Below are 20842 nucleotides of genomic sequence, written 5' to 3'. Positions count from 1 at the left end.
GGTGGGCGCCTGTAGTCCCAGCTGCTCAGGAGGCTGAGGCACGAGAATTGCTTAAACCTGGGAGGCAGAAGTTGCAGTGAGCCAAGATCATGCCACTGCACTCCAGCCTAGGCAATAGAGCAAGACTCTGTCTCAAAAAAAAAAAAAAAAAAAAAGGAAAGAAAGAAAAAGAAAGGAACACAGAAGTTACTGGGTTTGAGAGTCACCATGTTTTAATTGTGTGGACTTAGACAAGATCTGTGACCTCCCCAAGCCCCATTTCCTCATTTGTAAAATGAAGGTTAATCATAATATCTATACCATAGGTTTGTTGGGAAGATGAAGTCATACATAGGAAGTGCCTAGCATAGTGCCTGGCCCGTAGTAGGCCTCGTTTGTGTAGCTGGAACTATGATTTGATATCAGTACTGTCCCTGTAAGGAAATAAGGTCCCAGCACAGTACATTATTTGGGGGTCCTCCGGGACAAATGAAAACCACAGAAACCCTAGGATATAACTGTGGGCTTTAGGTCTGTAATGCCATTAGATTGGTGCTACCAACATAAAAAGATAATGTTGACCTTTATAGAACTGGCCTCCTGGGTCTTTTTCGTTTGACTAAAATCTAGAGTTTGTGAAGCTAAACCCCTCCCCAGCCCCATAGGCCTCTGTGACTAGTAAATTTGGTTATAAAAACCATTCAACCATTAAAGCCCAAATGAAGTCAAGTGAGTATTTGATTACAGGTTTGATTAATGGAACCCACACCTAAGACTAACTGTAACTATTCCGGATTCTTTAAATCTTGAAAACATTTGAGAACTAAAACGCTGTGGGTGTAAGTCATTTAAGTAATTGATACCCCCAATAGAGGGACCTTATATCCACTCATTTTAAAGTATGCAGACTTTTTCTTAGTTATTTGTTTTCTTTTCCTCCCCATCAACACAGAATTCTTCTGAACATAGGCACTCTGTGCTATCTTTGTTTATTCTATAAACAGGCTACCACATAAGCTATGAAGTCAAAATTGGGCTTATCAGGCAGGGAAAAATACTTTCTATTCTGTTGCATCAACATTGTTAGGCAAACTGCAAGAACAGGATCAGGAAGATAAAGCCCTGAGGTGGTCTCACGATTCCCAGGAATTTGTGTGAATTAAATGATCTTATCTTACGAAAATGTAAGAATTGCAATTTGAAGGAAAAACTGGAAAACTGGTGATAGCAGATAGCAAACAGACACATTACAGGTTCATTTCAGGAAGACTGAGTGATGACCATCTGGGAGATGGCAGGAAAATTGGGGCCTGAAGGGCTGTCATTCATATTTGTACATACCATTTAGTTCAGCATATTTAAAGAGTTTCTTTTTTCACCTATTGCATTATTTCTCCATGAGGCTTTCGATTTTTTTTGTAAGTATTTTATTTTCAATGGAACTAAATTTCCCTAATTTTAAATTGATATTAAATTGTTTGGCAGAGGTCAAAGTATTGGTATCATAATTACGATAGGATGCCTGTTACAAAAAAGAATCTGACCTGAGTGCTTAATTTTGAACTCAGTAAGATTTGGATCCTTGAAGTTACAGTATGCAAATTCTTTAAATGATCATTTGTCCTATTGTTGTGACTATAGCATACATTATATTGTCCTCTAACAGGAAGCTCTTCTAAATATTGGATATTAAAGAGGGCTTCAACTTCCATTCTGTGCAAGGACTCTAAAATTTTAAGCAGGCTGTCCAAGATTATGATTCATCAGAGATAACTAAAACTAATTTTTTAAATTTGAGTTTTAATTTGAAATACAAGACACTGTTTATTTTGCCAAAAACTCTACTTGCTTCTTTGTTGCTGTTTCGCTGTTTCTATTTTTGTGAAAGGAGACATAGCAGACTTTTTTTTTTTTTCTTTCTTTTTTCTTTTTGAAATGGAGTCTGGCTCTATTGCCCAGGCTGGAGTGCAGTAGCACAATTTCGGCTCACTGCAACCTCCACCTCCCAGGTTCAAGCGATTCTCCCTGCCACGGCCTCCTGAGCAGCTGGCATTACAGGCACCTACCACCACGCCCAGCTACTTTTTGTATTTTTAGTAGAGGTGGGTTTTCGCCATGTTGGACAGGCTGGTCTCAAACTCCTGACTTCAGGTGATCTGCCTGCCTCGGCCTACCAAAGTTCTGGGATTACAGGCGTGAGCCACTGTGCCCAGTCAGAAACTTTTCTTTCTTGGCACCACGTGTGGCAGTCCATAATGGCTCAACCTAAGAGTTACTGGAAGAATGATTTTTCTCAGTAAGAGCAACTCACTGAGAGTTAAAAAATCAGAGACTTGACAGTATCATAGCTGTGTGCCATTTCACACTAAAATATAAAAATTAAAGTGAAAAACTTAAGAAACATAAAAGTATTTTTATTTTTATTTATTTATTTATTTTGAGACGGAGTCTCACTCCGTCGCCCAGGCTGGAGTGCAGTGGCCAGATCTCGGCTCACTGCAAGCTCCGCCTCCCGGGTTTACGCCATTCTCCTGCCTCACCCTCCCGAGTAGCTGGGACTACAGGTGCCCACCACCGTGCCCAGCTTGGTTTTTTTTTGTATTTTTAGTAGAGACGGGGTTTCACCGTGTTAGCCAGGATGGTCTCCATCTCCTGACCTCGTGATCCGTGCACCGCAGCCTCCCAAAGTGCTGGGATTACAGGCGTGAGCCACCGCGCCCGGCCAAGGTATTTTTAAACGACTCACTTTTTAAAGAAGTTTCTAATACTCCTCTAGGTATTAGATATTACTGAGTTCCAAGAAACTCCTTAGATATATGAATTGTTTAAAAACAGGTGTATATCCACTTATTAGAGAGTGGTTGCCTGTCTTTGCTAACGTTATTTCTTTGGTCTATAGGCATCTAAATACTTTAAACAAATGTGCGGTGATGAAGCTGGAAATTAGTCCTCATCGGAAACGAGTGAGTATACAAATTGCATAATAGAATAAGGGGGAAAGGGGCAAACAAAAAAGTGAATGATGTGTTTTGTAATAGCTTTTGTTTCTCAAAGTCTTAGTTTCTTGTTCCGTAAGCATCTACATCTTGAATGGTATCACCTAGACTCGATAGCCTTATGTAGTTGAAGCCAATAGTTGCAACTAGCCCATTACATTGTTTTATCTATTATTTTTGACCTGATCACATCAGCTATGATTTTGCCTAATTATTAACTCAATGCCTATTACATAATAAAGGGATCATGCTTAAGGAATCTCAGTGGATTTTTGCCTTGCTTATAGAGGAAATAAAGCTTATTTCCAACTCTTTTGTCTTCCCAAATATAACAGTAACTGTGCTTCAAAGCCATAGAGATGAAAGCAAAGGCCGATTTGTGCAATATTGAAGAATAATAAGAGATTTGGAGGGAGGAAAGGAATTGGAGGAGGAAGAGGAGAAGGCAGGAAATCCCACACAGTTTAGTCAAATGGTGGTACAGAACCAAATTGATTTTCTTCTGTGTGTGAGTTGTGAAGACTTTTTATGAGATCTTAGAAGAAGAGGTGGGTGTAGCACTGGGAGTAAGTGTCACAAATTAGAGTAAACAGGAATGAGTCTGGTCAAAGAACATATTTCTGACTTCCGGGTACAAATTTGAATTATGCCAGAGTCCCTGAGCTGCAAAAAGTTGCCTTCTTGGGGAGTCAAAACTTTTAAACAAATGAACTGGAACCTCGGCGCCCACTGAACTGTGCAGAAGAGAGAAGCCAGCGCTCCATGCTTTCCACTCATTGTCCTGTGAAACTTGAGCCATAGGATATTTTCCACACCAGTGGAAAAGACGTGTATCATACTGAATTGTGCCCTTTGATATCCTGCCGAAAAGGCCAAGATGCAGTAGTCCGTGTGACAGCATATCCCTGAGTCCTGTACATAAATCAGGCATAATCAGCAAAGACGTTCCTTAGTGTTTCTGAATACTGCGAGCTGTCAGGGCTGGGTATTTGTGAAGCCTTGTTCAATTGGCTGGAGCATGACTGAGGTTGAAACTTCACAGGTCAGCTGTGGCCTGAGCGCTAGCCCTCATGTCTTGTGGGGGAGGTGAAGAAAAGGTACTGGTAAGAGTCTCCAAAGCCCTGTTAGTGGACTGAAGCTGTGTAATGACCCACCTTGATCCAGGGCCCCTTTATTCCAGTGGGAGACCTTATAAATTTTTAGTGTCTAGAGATTTGAGTTGCCACTTAGTGGACTGAAGCTGCGTGATGACCCACCTTGATCCAGGGCCCCTTTATTCCAGTGGAAGACCTTATAAATTTTTAGTGTCTAGAGATTTGAGTTGCTACTCTTCTTAGTGTTTGAAAACTACCTTTTTAATTGCAAGAGGGAATATAAACATACACCAACAAAAGACCGCACAACGGAAGGCAGCCCAGAGGCAGTCCTGCTCATTGCTGACTTCAGTTCAGAATATTTTGCATGCCTGGAATTTTCACCATCTCGGAGGTTTCCTCTGTGAGCAATTAAAGAACAGCCTGCAGATCCCAGAGTTTCCATAAAATAGTTCTTATTTAAACTTGCAGCATTTAGTCAGGCACTCTCCTGTTAAATTCTTTAAATACATCTTTGTTATTTAAAAAACAAAACAAAACACTGGGCACTGTGGCTCATGCCTGTAATCTCAACAGTTTGGGAGGCCCATGTTGGAGGATCGCTTGAGGCCAGGAGTTTGAGACCAACCTAGGCAACATAGTAAGGCTACTGCTCTCTACAAAAAAATTTTAAAAAGAAAAAGAATATGTAAATGGGGCCGGGTGCGGTGGCTCAAGCCTGTAATCCCAGCACTTTGGGAGGCCGAGAGGGGCTGATCACGAGGTCAGGAGATCAAGACCATCCTGGCTAACACGGTGAAACCCCGTCTCTACTAAAAAATACAAAAACTAGCCGGGCGAGGTGGCGGGCGCCTGTAGTCCCAGCTACTCGGGAGGCTGAGGCAGGAGAATGGCGTAAACCCGGGAGGCAGAGTTTGCAGTGAGCTGAGATCCGGCCACTGCACTCCAGCCTGGGCGACAGAGTGAGACTCCATCTCAAAAAAAAAAAAAAAAAAAAAAAAAAAAAAAAAAAATTTATATATATATATATATATATATGTAAATGGGACTGGGCACAGTAGCTCATCCCTGTCACCGCAGCACTTTGGGAGGCACAGGTGGGAGGATCACTTGAGGTCAGCAGTTCAGAACCAACCTGGGCAATACAGCAAGACCCCATCTCTACCAAAAAAAAATAGCTGGGCATGTTGGCACTTGCCTGTAATCCCAGCTACTAGGGAGGCTGAAGTGGGAGGATCACTTGAGCCCTAGAATTTGAGGCTGCAGTAAGCTGTGATCATGCCACTGTACTCCAGCCTGGACAACAGAGTGAGAGAGACCCTATTTCTAAAAACAAACAAACAAACAAACAAACAAAAAACCTTAAAATTAAAATTATAAAGTACAAGGGGAGAATTGACACTACTGGCATATTATGAGCAGCCTCCTGCTCATGCCCTGCTCCCTGCTGGCTGCCAGCCCCGGTGTGTGAATGGCTCCTTTCTGTCTTTGCAGAGTGACGATTCAGACGAGGATGAGCCTTGTGCCATCAGTGGCAAATGGACTTTCCAAAGGGAGAGCAAGAGATGGTCCCAGCTTGAAGAGTTTGATGTCTTTTCTCCAAAACAAGACCCAGTCCCTGGGTCCCCAGACGACTCCCACCCGAAGGACGGCGCCAGCCCCGGAGGCACGCTGATGGACCTCGGCGAGCGCCAGGAAGTGTCTTCAGTCCGCAGCCTCAGCATCACTGGCAGCCTCCCCAGCCACGCGCCCCCCAGCGAGGATGCTGCCACCCCCCGGACTAACTCCGTCATCAGCGTTTGCTCCTCCAGCAACTTGGCAGGCAATGACGACTTTTTCGGCAGCCTGCCGTCTCCCAAGGAACTGTCCAGCTTCAGCTTCAGCATGAAAGGCCACGAAAAAACTGCCAAGTCCAAGACACACAGTCTGCTGAAACGGATGGAGAACCTGAAGCTCAAGGGCTCCCACCACAGCAAGCACAAAGCGCCTTCAAAGCTGGGGTTGATCATCAGTGGGCCCATCCTGCAAGAGGGGGTGGATGAGGAGAAGCTGAAGCAGCTCAACTGCGTGGAGATCTCCGCCCTCAACGGCAACGGCGTCAACGGCCCCATGCTACGAAAGAGGAGCGTTTCCAACTCCACGCAGACCAGCAGCAGCAGCAGCCAGTCGGAGACCAGCAGCGCGGTCAGCACGCCCAGCCCTGTTACCAGGACCCGGAGCCTCAGTGCCTGCAACAAGCGGGTGGGCATGTACTTAGAGGGCTTCGATCCTTTCAGTCAGTCAGCATTTAACAACGTGATGGAGCAGAACTTTAAGAACCGCGAGAGCTACCCAGAGGACACAGTGTTCTACATCCCTGAAGATCACAAGCCTGGCACTTTCCCCCAAAGCTCTCATCAATAGCAGTTTCTCCCCCTCAGGGAATAAGGCTCTGTGAACTGGAGGACGGGAAGCTTCCACGGCCCTGGCCACATCAGCCTCAGGAGGGAAAACAGCAGCGACAGCCCCAAGGAACTGGAGGCGCAATTCTTCCAGCTCCATGAGCAGCCGCCTGAGCATCTATGACAACGTGCCGGGCTCCATCCTCTACTCCAGTTCAGGGGACCTGGCAGATCTGGAGGAGGACATCTTCCCCGAGCTGGATGCCATCCTCTACCACATGAAGGGGATGCAGCGGATAGTCAAATCAGTGGTCGGAGAAGTTTTCTGATGAGGGAGACTCGGACTCAGCCCTAGACTCGGTCTCTCCCTGCCCATCCTCTCCAAAACAGATACACCTGGATGTGGACAACGATCGAACCACACCCAGCGACCTGGACAGCACAGGCAACTCCCTGAATGAACCAGAAGAGCCCTCTGATATCCCCGAAAGGAGGGATTCTGGGGTTGGGGCTTCCCTAACCAGGTCCAACAGGTAACAATTTTTCTCCTCCCTCCAGGTGTGAGGCACGGGGGTCAGAAAGAGATTGCCTGTGCTTGTTCTGTGGGAGGAAATGGGATTAAGTCTGGCATTCTTAGCCATGTCCATTCCTAAGGAAGGTGTCAGACCAAGAAGCACCAAAATTCAAAAAATGAATATGATTGAATGGGTATGGAGTTCTGGTTGGGGAAGATGAAAAAAGTTCTGGAGATGGTTGGTAGAGATGGTCACACAATGAGAATGAACTTGGTGCCGCTCAACTGCACACTTAAAAATGGTGAAAACGATACACTTTATATTGTGTATATTTTCCCATAATGGGGATTAAAGCATGGAATAGAAATCAAGTCCTCTCAGTTCCTAAGATAAGATGCCAGCAAGCAGCCCATTGCTAATGTTGCTTCTACCTATTAAAAAGCCTTTGGGCCAGGCACAGTGGCTCACTGTAATCCAATACTTTGGGAGGCCGAGGTGGGAGGATCACTTGAGGCCAAGAGTTTGAGACTAGGCTGGACAACATAGGTAGACTCCGTCTCTACAAAAAATTTAAAAATGAGCCAGACATGGTGGCACAGGCCTGTAGTCCTGGCTACTCAGGAGGCTGAGGCCGGAGGATCACTCGAGCCCAGGAGTTCAAGGCTGCAGTGAGCTCTGATGGCACCACTGCCTGGGTAACAGAGCAAGAAAAAATCAAATAAATAAAATCAAATAAAAAGCCTTCACACTCACTTTTCTCTCCATTTCTCTCGCAGGCACCGACTGAGTTGGCACAGTTTCCAGAGCTTACATCGGCCAAGCCTCAACTCTGTATCACTACAGATTAACTACCAGTCTGTGGCCCAGATGAACCTGCTGCAGAAATACTCACTCCTAAAGCTAACAGCTCTGCTGGAGAAATACACACCTTCTAACAAGCATGGTTTTAGCTGGTAAGAGTTTAAACAATCAGTCAACTGTCCTTGAAAGATATTTTTGGGGCCAGGCGAGGTGGCTCATGCCTGTAATCCCAGCACTTTGGGAGGCTGAGGCGGGCAGATCATGAGGTCAGGATATCGAGACCATCCTGGCTAACATGGTGAAACCCCGTCTCTACCAAAAATACAAAAACTCAGCTGGGCATGGTGGCGAGTGCCTGTAGTCCCAGCTACTTGGGAGGCTGAGGCAGGAGAATGGCATGAACCCGGGAGGCGGAGCTTGCAGTGAGCCGAGATCACGCCACTGCACTCCAGCCTGAGCAACAGAGCAAGACTCTGTCTCAAAAAAAAAAAAGAAAGATATTTTTGGTCAGCTCCTTGAGGTTGTCCCTACAGTAAAACTATGACACTAATCACTCTCTCTGCATTTTTTTTTTTTTTTTTTTTTGAGACAGGGTCTTGCTCTGTCACCTAGGCTGGAGTGCAGCGCAGTGGTACAGGTTTAGCTCACTGCCGCCTCGACCTCCTGGGCTCAAGCGATTCTCCCACCTCAGGCTCCAGAGTGGCTGGACTCCCAAGTAGGTGGTACTACAGTCGCTCTCTACCACACCTGGCTAGTTTTTGTTTTGTTTTGTTTTCTTCCGTTTTGTAGAGATGTGGTTTCACCATGTTAACTAGGCTGGTCTCAAATTCCTGGGCTCAAGAGATCCACCAGCCTTGGCCTCCCAAGTTGCTGGAATTACAGGTGTGAGCCACCACACCAGCCACTCTCTATATTCTTGAGGCCACATTTGATATTGTTGAAGCCAGTGGAGTCTTAGGAAATTATCAGCGTGGGTTGGTTGATTGAGTTTTCAGCTCTCTGAGTGACAGATTGCCAGTTGATGGGGGAGAGAATGCATTACTCTTGCATCACGTGGTATAGGCACCTCCTTCCCAATATTAGGAATAATCCACCATAAGTAAATATATGCACAGTATCAGATCACATTTTTGGATGGAAGAAAAGAAAAACATTAAGATTTAATGAGACCATCTTTGAAATTCTTGATTTACAGTACCTGGTCTTATAACCCTATTCATGCCTTTTTGTAGAAATCATTTTGGGCCAGGTGTGGTGGCTCATGCCTATAATACCAGCATTTTGGGATTCTGAGGCAGGTGCATCACATGAGGCCAGAAGTTTGAGACCAGCCTGGCCAACATGGAGAAACCCCATCTCTACTAAAAATACAAAAATTAGCTGGGCGTGGTGGCACGTACCTGTAATCCTATCTACTCAGGAAGCTGAGGCATGGGAATCCCTTGAACCCAGAAGGTGGAGGTTGTAGTGAGCCCCGAGATAAGGCACGGCACTCCATCCTGGGCGACAGAGTAAGACTCTGTCTAAAAAAAAAAATAAAAGAAAAAAGAATCATTTTGGATGCAATGCAAATATTTGTAGCATCATTAAAAAATCTACCTGTGCTAAAGAATTCAGGTTTTTTTTTTCTAGCAAAGACTCTCAAACAGTGAATAATTATTTTAAGGAATTCACTACTCTAACATATTATAGACTCAAATGTAGAGATAAAATGCATTGTACAAATTGTTGATAATTACTTTGAAAAATATAACTCCTTAGTATATAGAATGTGAGGGGCAGGCTGTAAGGCTAGATGGGTCATGGATATCACCTAATCTGGGTACATCTTAATTTTTCTGCTATCAGTGCAAAGCAGATAAATGTTTCTAGATTGACATCTTAGTGCATTTTTCAGTGTCGGCTGGGAATCCTTAAGTCTTTTCAGTAATCTGAGTGTTTATTATTATCCAGTTGCACAACTACTGTATTTGATAAAAATGGAGAAGCCACCCATTTTATTAGTAGCACACTGTAGCAAACCCAAGTTACTTGAGAAAGTCGGCAAAGGAAACTGTTTTGTCTTCAGCTCCTCCTCTCCTTAGGACTCATATTGGGTTTAACTTCAGCATCAAAGCACCTCCTGTTCAAAGGTTGTTATTATGTGAGCTCTGCTAAATACAGAAGTTGTTTGTTCTGAATGACAGAAATAAGTATTGACCGGTTTATCCTCACATGCTTCAGATTCTCGGTGGGGATCGTAACGTGTTCTTTTCACATTCCGCCATCAGGCTTTTCTCCCCGACAAAGCGAGTATTATGCACACTTATAGCCGTGATACCATATACTTAACTGTATGGAAATACAAACTTAACTCTGCTCTTTCGTTTTACCTTTCCTGGAGCTATAAACAGTAATATGCCGTGGCTGCTGGTGAGCATTCAAAAAGCAAAGCGGTCTGTCTTTTCTGGAGTTCCTCTGTGCTTAGAGTAGTATTTTCCCTGCTGGCTATTTAAAACTGCATATTTTAGATTGTCATTTCTGAGTTGCTTACCCCCATCCCACCAAACCCTCAAGAACCTGAAAGTCCATAATACTTCTTGAGTTCTGGTCAGCATTTCTAGTGACTCAAAACTAACTGTAAAAGCCTCACATGATGGGATCTGTGGAGCAGGTAGGAATCCTACACAAGGTTCTTTTCCTGTTTGGCCTTGCCCTTTCGGGTCCTGTTCAGAGAGGTCATTTGGAGAGCTGGAATTTCTGCTTGACAGCCTGAAATGCATGACATGGGTTTCCTGCTGTTGCGTATACTGCTGGGGTGGACCTGGTTTCAGGACACCGGGGAGCCTGGGGTCGGCTCACAAAACCCCCATTGTTCCTTTTCCATCTTCCTTTAGAAACCTAAAAATGTAATGTTCTGTGGGTCATCAGCAGGAGAATTTATTTTGACTTCAGGTCATTCACTGTTGAGCTCTGGAGTTGGCTCCCATTGTGTTAGGCTCTCATTGCTGTTTTCCCATCATGTATTACCTGCATCTTTTGACCCTAAATGCTTTGGATCTCATCAAGAACTCAGAAGTGATTGTTATCCTTTTGTCAAGACAAAAGAGACCTTGTTTTTCACACTCTATCGGAAGCACCTAATTAGGGTATTATACGTTGTTTTCTGCTTGTTCCTTCCTATACTGCCATTCTATAAGGAAATCCATCAGCTTCCTTAAGACTGTGGACCCCAATTCTCCAGGTTCAAGGTGGAAGGACACTCCCAACTGAGGAAATGAGACTGGACCTCACAACCCCAGCTCTTAGAAGATCTAGAACAGCACTGTCCGGGAGAACTGTCTGGATGATAGGAACGTTCTTTATCTGCACAAGCCAATACAGTAGGTACTGTGCACAAAAGGCGAAGTAGCACCTGAAGTGTGGCCAGAGCCAATGGGGCACTGAACTTGTCATTTTAATTTAAATTTAAGTAGCCACCATATTAGCACAGATCTGGAGCCCACAGGGTTTACCTGCAGAAGTGGACAAGTGTAGACAGACAAGCTAACATGTCTCCCCCGACACCACCATCTCTGTGTTCTTTAACAGGGCCGTGCCCAAGTTCATGAAGAGGATCAAGGTTCCAGACTGCAAGGACCGGAGTGTGTTCAGGGTCCCACTGATGGTCAATGTGCAGCGCACAGGGCAGCCGTTGCCTTAGAGCATCCAGCAGGCCATGCGATACCTCCAGAACCATTATTTGGATCAGGTGAGAGTGCTGCCTGCGGGTCCGCGCACTCAGGGGAGCTTGGATTACATGCAGCTTCTTCTAGTTGTGTGGTGTGAACACTGCATCCATGTGAATGTACCCTACACTTAGTGTTGCTCTTCTGACAGGTTGGGCTCTTCAGAAAATCGGGGGTCAAGTCCTGGATTCAGGCTCTGCGCCAGATGAATGAAGGTGCCATAGACTGTGTCAACTATGAAGGACAGTCTGCTTCTGATGTGGCAGACATGCTGAAGCAGTATTTTTGAGATCTTCCTAAGCCACTAATGATGAACAAACTCTCAGAAACCTTTCTACAGATCTACCAATGTGAGTATCCTTTGATCTTGATTGTTGGCATTGGGGAAAAATAAGACCCACTGAAGCTTGTAGCTTCCTTGATAGCATTCTTTTTTTTTTTTTTGAGATGGAGTCTGGCTCTGTCACCCAGGCTGGAGTACAGTGCGTGACCTCAGCTCACTGCAACCTCTGCCTCCCAGGTTCAAGCAATTCTCCCACCTCAGCCTCCCAAGTAGCTGGGACTACAGGAGGGTGCCACCACATCTGGCTAATTTTTGTATTTTTAGTAGAGACAGGGTTTCACCATGTGGGCCAGGAAGGTCTCGAACTCCTGACCTCAAGTGATCCTCCCACCTCGGCCTCCCAAAGTGCTAGGATTACAGATGTGAGCCACCGCACCTGGCCTTGATAGCGTTCTTTTGACAAGAGGGTCTGCATGGTGACCTCTTGGAAACCCACGTCATCACTTTCTTCCTTGCCTCCTTGTTTGTGGAACAGTTTTCTGTATAGTTACTGAATGATGCAAAAATAAATTTCCCAGTCTCTAATGACTGATGCCATTGTACGTTTTTACCAGCAGATCCAAGTTAGGCTTTCATTCGTTTCTAGAACAGTGTTATCTGAGCGCTCAGATAAAGATCAGGTACCAGGATCTCTTTCTCTCTCCACCTTGTCTACAGAAATTTCAGTTGCTTCACATCCCTCTTGCTGGGCTGTTGGATTTAAAATTTCACAGGTGTCTGTGTGTTTTATCTTGCTGTAAAATGAATAAATAATCTTTTTATGTTATTCATCTCAGTTGCTGCCAGAAATACTTGGGAAAACAATACCCATGCCCTTCTTACTTTTATGTAAAGCTTAAAGAAAACAGTTGTCTAAATTAATGATCAAGATCAGGATTATGGCTTTTACAGCTTTGTGTTTTTCTTGGCTCAGTGTGGTATTACAGCAATGTAATTTAAAAGCAGCCTCTCTTAGTGCTCAAATTGTCTCTAGGACTGGCACAGTGGACTTTATTTTATAAGAAATGGAGCTGGTCTAGATTATTTCATTAGTTGTTTCATCCTTTCATATTTTATAAAAACACAGGTCACATTTTCCTTGCCAAGGTATTTGTTATGTGTTGTAACCATGGAGCTGTTTAATCAGTTTGTCCTATGGAGCTACATTTGAGTGACTTGATTTTTCCACCACATGCTCTTATAAAGAGTTGTCTATTCAAGGAGACCTGAAGATTGGGATCAGCATTTTCTACATGTAGATTGTTTATGGGTTTATTTGCATTTTTATGTATTTGCATATTCATATGCATTTTTATAACAGCCTCTCAAGCATGCTTTCTAAAACTTAAGATATTACTAATTCAATGTATTCTATTTATTAATTAAACTGAACATTTTCAGTTCAATTCAGTTCAGAACTGAATATTTTAGCAGCTTACTTTTCCCATTTCAAGGATGAAGAAATCAGTTAAACTCATGAAAATCTCCAGAGATACTGAACATTTTGTACTCAAGGCTGAGAGATCTCCGTTCTTACGTTCTTGTACATATTTCAGATAAGATTTTTCATCGACACTAAACAAAAGTGTATAGTGTTTTCAATAACTGAGATTGGTAAATTAGGGATTTTTTTTTTCTCATGCTTCGGAAAGAAAAAACTGTTCTGTAAACTAAAAGAACAGGCATCCTCTAGAGCCGAACTCTGAGGTGGATTTAAGAGTGTTTGGGTATCGTGGGTGTTTAAAATTTTTTTCACTCCTTCACGAGGCAGGAAATACTTGAGGGTAGTGATGACAGTGGCAATTCATAACTTTTACCATATTAACCTCTAGTACACTTTCTACAAGTGCTTGTTCAGTACTGGGCTGAGGTATTTGATGCCGATATTTGCTTTGGGACATTTCCTTGCAGTATCCATGCAAATTCACCAAGCTGATGGGGAAAGTGCTGGTGTCGTGCAGATGTGCCCAAGGACCAGCGCCTGCAGGCCATCAAGGCTGCCATCATGCTGCTGCCTGACAAGAACCGGGAGGTTCTGTAGACCCTGCTTTATTTCTTGAGCAATGTCACAGCAGCCATAAGAGAAAACCAGATGACCCCAACCAACCTGGCCATGTGCTTAGCGCCTTCCCTCTTCCCTCTCAACACCCTGAAGAGAGAGAATTCCTCTCCCAGTTACGGGCTGCATGGGAGGTACGTACACAGAGGGGGCAGCCTGCATTCTTCTAGGACTCTCTGTATTTGTGGTTTTATGGGAGTCTTTCCTGAAACAAGGAAGAAAGACTGCTGTATTAGTCCATTCTCACACTGCTAATAAAGACATACCTGAGACTGGTGTATTGGTGTCCATGAGAAAATAGTCTCACTGGACTTAACCCCCACAGACTAAATCCATCCAACTGATCCTTTTCCTCAGCTCTAAAGGAGCTTGAAAAGTATTTCTTGGGCCGGGCGCGGTGGCTCAAGCCTGTAATCCCAGCACTTTGGGAGGCCGAGACGGGCGGATCACGAGGTCAGGAGATCGAGACCATCCTGGCTAACACAATGAAACCCCGTCTCTACTAAAAATACAAAAAATTAGCCGGGCGAGGTGGCGGGCGCCTGTAGTCCCAGCTACTCGGGAGGCTGAGGCAGGAGAATGGCGTAAACCCGGGAGGCGGAGTTTGCAGTGAGCCGAGATAGTGCCACTGCACTCCAGCCTGGGCGACAGAGCGAGACTCCTTCTCAAAAAAAAAAAAAAAAAAAGAAAAGTATTTCTTAGCTAGAGGCCTGGGGCCTAGTTATGCTAGTGAAGGTTAGATTGCTTCTGAAAATTGTACAATGTTTAAATGTATGTTTAAATAGTTCTTTTTGAGACAGAGTCTCACTCTGTCACCCAGGCTGGAGTGCAGTGGCACAATCTCAGCTCACTGCAACCTCTGCCTCCCAAGTTCAAGCCATTCTCCTGCCTCAGCCTCCTGAGTAGCCGGCACTACAGGCATGCGCCACCATGCCTGGCTAATTTTTGTATTTTTAGTAGAGATGGAGTTTCACCATGTTGGCCAGGCTGGTCTTGAGCTCCTGACCTCATGATCCACCTGCCTCAGCCTCCCAAAGTGCTGGGATTATGGCGTGAGCCACCGTGCCCGGCCACATTTAAATAGTTCTTAAAGTTGACTGAGGGAATCCAACTGCAATGGGATACAGAACTAGAGATAAGTAGAGGAGAGCGATCAAATAAGATGAAGACAAAAGCTCAAGGAAACAATGGACTTAGCCCTCACCTGTGGGAGGGGGCCTGTGTATTCAGGCAGGTAAAGACGGTGACACCGTTTGCTCCAACTCCCAGGGACTCCTTTCCCACACTTCTCAGAAGCTGCTCCCCCACCGTGCGAACACAGCCCCTCCAAGCTGCCCTGGTCCCAGTAGTAACCTATTTAATAAAATAGTTTTAATCACCCTGATTTCATCAAAAGCATATCTCTTTAATGTTTTTTGTGTGTTGTTGACAAAACTCTGAGATACTCTGGTGAGCAAAGTAAAAACGCTCTTAATCCACCTAACAATAAACAGGTTCCAGTGAAAATTTTTTTTTCTCTTTTCTTTGGGTTTCCTTGAATAATACTTGGATGAAAAATATATAAATATTTGAACTGTTCCCCTCCTGTATTTCTTCTATCTAGGGTAATGCAAAGAAAGCAAAGTTTGGGCAAACCAGATCAGAAAGATTTGAATGAAAACCTAGCTGCCACTCAAGGGCTGGCCCATATGATCGCCGAGTGCAAGAAGCTTTTCCAGGTAAGGAATTGAGAAGGTTGGCTCCTTTATTAAGGATAATGTGAATAGGTACAAAGTCTTAGGCTTGATACTTGTTCATGTCTTACCTGAAGACCTTTTCCACAGCTGGAGATGATATAAATAGCCAAGAATGTCTTATTTACATATATTATAATGTATCAGCTAGAGTTAATCATGTTTAATAAAATTGTCCCTTTACTTAGAAAGGAAAAGCAGCCGGGCACTGTGGCTCATGCCTGTAATTCTAACACTTTGGGAGACTGAGGCGGGTGGATCACGTGAGCTCAGGAGTTCAAGACCAACCTAGGCAACATGATGAGACCTCACCTCTACAAAAAAAAATTTAAAAATGAGCTGGGCATGTTGGTGTGCACCTGTGGTCTCAGCTACTTGGGAGGCTGAGATGGGAGGATCACCTGAGCCCAGGGAGGTGGAGGTTGCAATGAGCCAAGATTCTGCCATTGCACTCCAGGCTGGGTAACAGAATGAGACTCTGCCTCAAAAAAAAAAAAAAAAAAAAAAAAAAAAAAAGAAAAAAAAAAAAAGGCAACAAATTATCTGGAATTGAACTTCTGTATCCACTTCTGTATTTGAGAAACCTGCTTTGATCAATGTAATTCACTCCCCCTACTCTAACTTTTCTAACTAAGAAGACCTTACATGGGAATAAGATTTCAGATGCATTTATGGAGGTGATCTGTTCATATCTTCATGGTACCACGTGAGGTCAGCATTATAGCCCACCTCTGGCGGAAAGATGCCTGCACTGCTTTAAGGACTAGGCCACTGTTCCTGCCCAGCCTTTTCCACTGATGGGCATTGAGACTGAGTACAGGCAGACTCACCACCTTTCTGTCTGTCATGTTCCGCACAGGTTCCTGAGGAAATGAGCTGATGTCGTAATTCCTATACTGAACAAGAGCTGAAGCCCCTCACTCTGGAGGCACTCGGGCACCTGGGTAATGATGACTCAGCTGACTACCAACACTTCCTCCAGGACTGTGTGGATGGCCTGTTGAAGAAGTCAAAGAGAAGTTTAAAGACTGGGTCAGCTACTCCACTTCGAAGCAGGCTGAGCTGTCCTATAAGAAGGTAAGGCTTCACCCTGTTGTCAGCTAGTTGAGTCCAGGTGTTGAGGCTTGGGTCCATCAGAGATAACATGCTTTTGCTAACTAATCTCTCTGGGGATCTGTAGCCCACACCCTGCCTTGTAGAGCTGGGCACCCGGGTGAGTCAGATGCCCCTGGTGAGAGTGGAAACCGGGCAAAGGAAGAGTAATTTTCATCCTGTGTAACACTTGGGAGAGGATTTCAACTATTTCTAATGAAGTCCTTTGGCTCTACAGAATCACACTAGACTTCCCTAGAGTTTTGCTAATGGCATTGAGCTGTGGAACATCCTATGACACGCTTTGATTTTTACATAATTTGGTCAGAAACCCTTTGCACTCTTCTCTGTTCTTAGTTAGTGTTCTCTTGGCCCTTTAATGAGCAGAGATCCTTAGGGGGAAATTAATTCCAGTTAGGACTAGTAAACCTCTTGAGGGCAGAGGCATCTTGTAAGGCTCAGCAGGATAGGTCCGTCGGAGGTATATGTTGATGCCGCCTGTACCGTCTTGAAAATAAATACACAATGGGAGTAGGCTGGGTGGCCTTGCAGGCTTTGGAAATGAGTGCAAATGATTTTTTTTTTTTTTGAGATGGAGTCTCGCTGTGTTGCCCAGGCTGGAGTGCAGTGGCACCATATTGGCTCACTGCAACCTCTGCCTCCCGGGTTCAAGCAATTCTTCTGCCTCAGCCTCCCAAGTAGCTGGGACTACAGGCGCCTGCCACCATGCCTGGCTAATTTTTGTATTTTTAGTAGAAAAGATGGGGTTTCACCATATTGGCCAGGCTGGTCTGGAACTCCTGACCTTGTGATCTGCCCACCTTGGCCTCCCAAAGTGCTGGGATTATAGGCGTGAGCCACCACGCCCGGCCAGTGACTGATATTTCTTTATTGCATGCACCCTGATACAGGTCCCAGAAAAACAAAACAAATGTCATCTTTTTTTTTTTTTTTGAGATGGAGTGATTCTTATCACCCAGGCTGGAGTGCAGTGGTGTGATCTCGGCTCACTGCAAAATCCACCTCCTAGGTTCAAGTGATTCTCCTTCCTCAGCCTCCTGAGTACTTGGACTTACAGGTGCCTGCCACCACGCCTGGCTAATTTTTGTATTTATAGTAGAGACAGGGTTACACCATGTTGGCCAGGCTGGTCTTGAACTCCTGACCTCAGATGATCCACCTGCCTCAGCCTCCCAAAGTGCTGGGATTACAGAAATGAGCCACAGCACCCAGCCCAAATGTCATAATTTTGACCAGAGTTGACAACAGCTTTTGTTTACTTTCTGGCTTGCTCTTAAAGCCTAGGAATAGCAGCCTATTTAAGTCATAGATTTATTAACCCCCAATATTTATATATTGATTATATTGTTTATATGATTTATATAATCAATTAACATTGATTATATGTGACTAAAATTGTTAGTTTAACAATTTGACTTCAAAAACTAGGTGTGTATGGATTGCCTTGGCACTGAAAAATATATCCTCTTTCCAGGTGAGCGAAGGACCCCCTCTGAGGCTTTGGAGGTCAACCATTGAAGTCCCTACTGTGCCAGAGGAAATCTTAAAGCGCCTACTTAAAGAACAGCACCTCTGGGATATAGACCTGTTGGATTCAAAAGTGATTGAAATTCTGGACATACTGCCAAACTGAAATTTACCAGTATGTCCAAAACAGTATGGCACCTCATCCTGCTCGAGACTACGTTGTTTTAAGGTGAGCACTTCCGAATTGTTTTTTTGTGACAAGGATGACTCCATATATGAACCAAGCCTATATGTCACTGATCTTACAAGATGGTATAATTATTTAAAGTAGAAGCCAGGCATATGATGGCTCACACCTGTAATCTCAGCAGTTTGGGAGGCCAAGACAGGAGGATCACTTGAGACCAGGAGTTCAAGACCAGCCTGGGCAATATAGCAAGACCCTATCTCTACAAAAAATTTAAAAAAATTAGCTAGATGTCATGGTGCATGCCTGTAGTCCTAGCTACTCGGGAGGCTGAGGCAGGAGGATCCCTTAAGCCAGGAATTTGAGGCTGCAGTGAGCTGTGAATATGCCACTGTACCACAGCCTGGGCAACAGAGCAAGACCTTGTTTCTAAATAAACAAAACAAAACATATGCCTCCAGAAAAGTAGTGAACACCTTCAAATATGGAAAACAGATCTACATTTATTCTAGCAATGTGTTCCTCACTGAGAATGGTTTGAACTCCTTGGTAACTGAGCTCAGAAAGAGAGGTGCCTTCCAATGAATATGCTCATTGGTAGCAGATTTTTGCCTCTTTTAGGATAGATTTTCTTGTCAGAAACAGCTAGTGAATGAATAAGCCAGGAAATAACATTTGAGTCCCAAGAGAGATGTGATTAAGGCTGATTTATGTGTAATTCATAAATTCTCTCGAGATACTACTGAAAGAAGAATTCCAAAAATCTTTGAGGAAATGTCACGTGGGAAGTCCAGACCTTTTCAAACAGCCAGTGTTCCTTTAGGTGTCTGTGTTCCAAGACATTTGTGAAATAGAAAAAATGATTTTAAGCTGCACTTCAGATTGACTCTTTTTTCAGAGGAGACTGTCTGAGCACATAAACCCTCTGTAACAGCGGCTCTGTGCAGAGTTCCTCATTCAGGAGTCTTTGTATCGTGTCTTTGTGCATATAATGCTGCTCTAACAGAATGTCACAGACTGGGCAATTTATAATGAACAGATATTTGTTTGGCTCATGGTTTTAAAGGCTGAGAAGTCCAAGATCAAGGAGTTGCATCTGGTTGTTTATTTGTTTGTTTGATTTGGGGACATGGTTTCATTCTGTCACCCACGCTAGCGTACAGTGGCACGCTCATGGCTCACTGAAGCCTTCACTTCCCAGGCTCAAGCAATCCTCCCCGCTCAGCCTCCCAAGTAGTTGGGACTACAGGCATGTGCCACCACACCTGGCTAACTTTTTGATTGTTTCTGGTAGAGACATGGTTTCACCATATTGTCCAGGCTGGTCTCAAACTCCTGGGCTCAAGCGATCCTCCTACCTCAGCCTCCCTAAGTGCTGGGATTACAGGCATGAACCACCATGCCCAGCCTAGTGAGGGTCCTCTTACTGCGTCATCCCATAGTGGAAGGGCAAAGAGAGGGCAAGGGAGAGCAAAAGAGCAAATGTGCAGCTTTAAGCCATTTTTATTTATATATTTATTTATTTATTTTGAGATAGAGGGTCTCACTTTGTTGCCCAAGTTTGAGTACAGTGGCATGATTACAGCTTAAGCAATCCTACCACCTCAGACCCCTGAGTAGCTGGGATTACAGGGGCACACCACCATGCCCGGCTAATATTTTTTATTTTTAGTAGAGATGAGGTCTCACTATGTTGCCCAGGCTGGTCTTGAACTCCTGAGCTCAATCAGTCCTCCCTCCCCAGCTTCCCAAAGTGCTGGGATTAAAGGCGTGAACCACGGAACCCAGCCTCAAGCTCTTATAATTGGCATTAATCCAGCTCCCATTAGGCCCCACCTCCCAACACTGTTGTGTTAGGTATTCAGTCTCCAGCACATGATTTTTGGGGAACATATGTACACCATAGCAAGTAGTTTAGAGGATGCCATTTACCTAGACCTGGGTCATACAGCACGGCCAATGAACCTGACCCCTCACCCCACTGCAAATAGTGAAGAGTGAAGCACGATTTTAAACTTGGCTTCTATGAAATTGCATTCCGCCTCTGGTTTTGTCTCTATGGAACCTGGAGGACTAATTTACCCAGAGTAGCCTGTGCCCTTTTACTAACCTCTGTGGATCACAATCGGGCTCCTGTGGTGGTTGTGAGGGTTAATGTACTCTTGTTCAGGTATTTGATTGAACCCTGTGGGCCAGGAAAATCCAAACTCACCTAAATGTGCAGAGCTGACTTAAGGTATGTTCTGATTCTGATTTTTTTAATATGGTAAGGGTCATGAAGGAAATTCAGACTTTTTGTCTAATGCAAAGAATGCCTTAAATGAACGCATCATTGTTTCCTGGTGACTTCATGAAGAGTGGTGTTTATAAAGTAGCGTTTCATGTTTGTTTGTCTTCCAGCGACCACTTCCTAATTTGGATCCCTTAGAAAATGTAGTTCTAGAGCAAAGCAAATATGGTAGCTCGGCTGTGAATTCAAAGCCACAGG

At 44.3% G+C, this 20842-nt stretch overlaps 1 pseudogene; it reads left to right on the top strand.

Moving 5' to 3' along the window:
* Nucleotides 1–20835, top strand: part of LOC126957476 (rho GTPase-activating protein 7-like) — a 31452-nt pseudogene extending 10617 nt beyond the window's left edge.
* The last annotated feature ends 7 nt before the right edge of the window (nucleotides 20836–20842 follow it).

The sequence above is a fragment of the Macaca thibetana genome, chromosome 6 (genome assembly GCF_024542745.1).
Source record: "Macaca thibetana thibetana isolate TM-01 chromosome 6, ASM2454274v1, whole genome shotgun sequence".
NCBI classification, from domain to species: domain Eukaryota; kingdom Metazoa; phylum Chordata; class Mammalia; order Primates; family Cercopithecidae; genus Macaca; species Macaca thibetana.
This window is presented reverse-complemented; position numbering and strand designations above follow the sequence as displayed.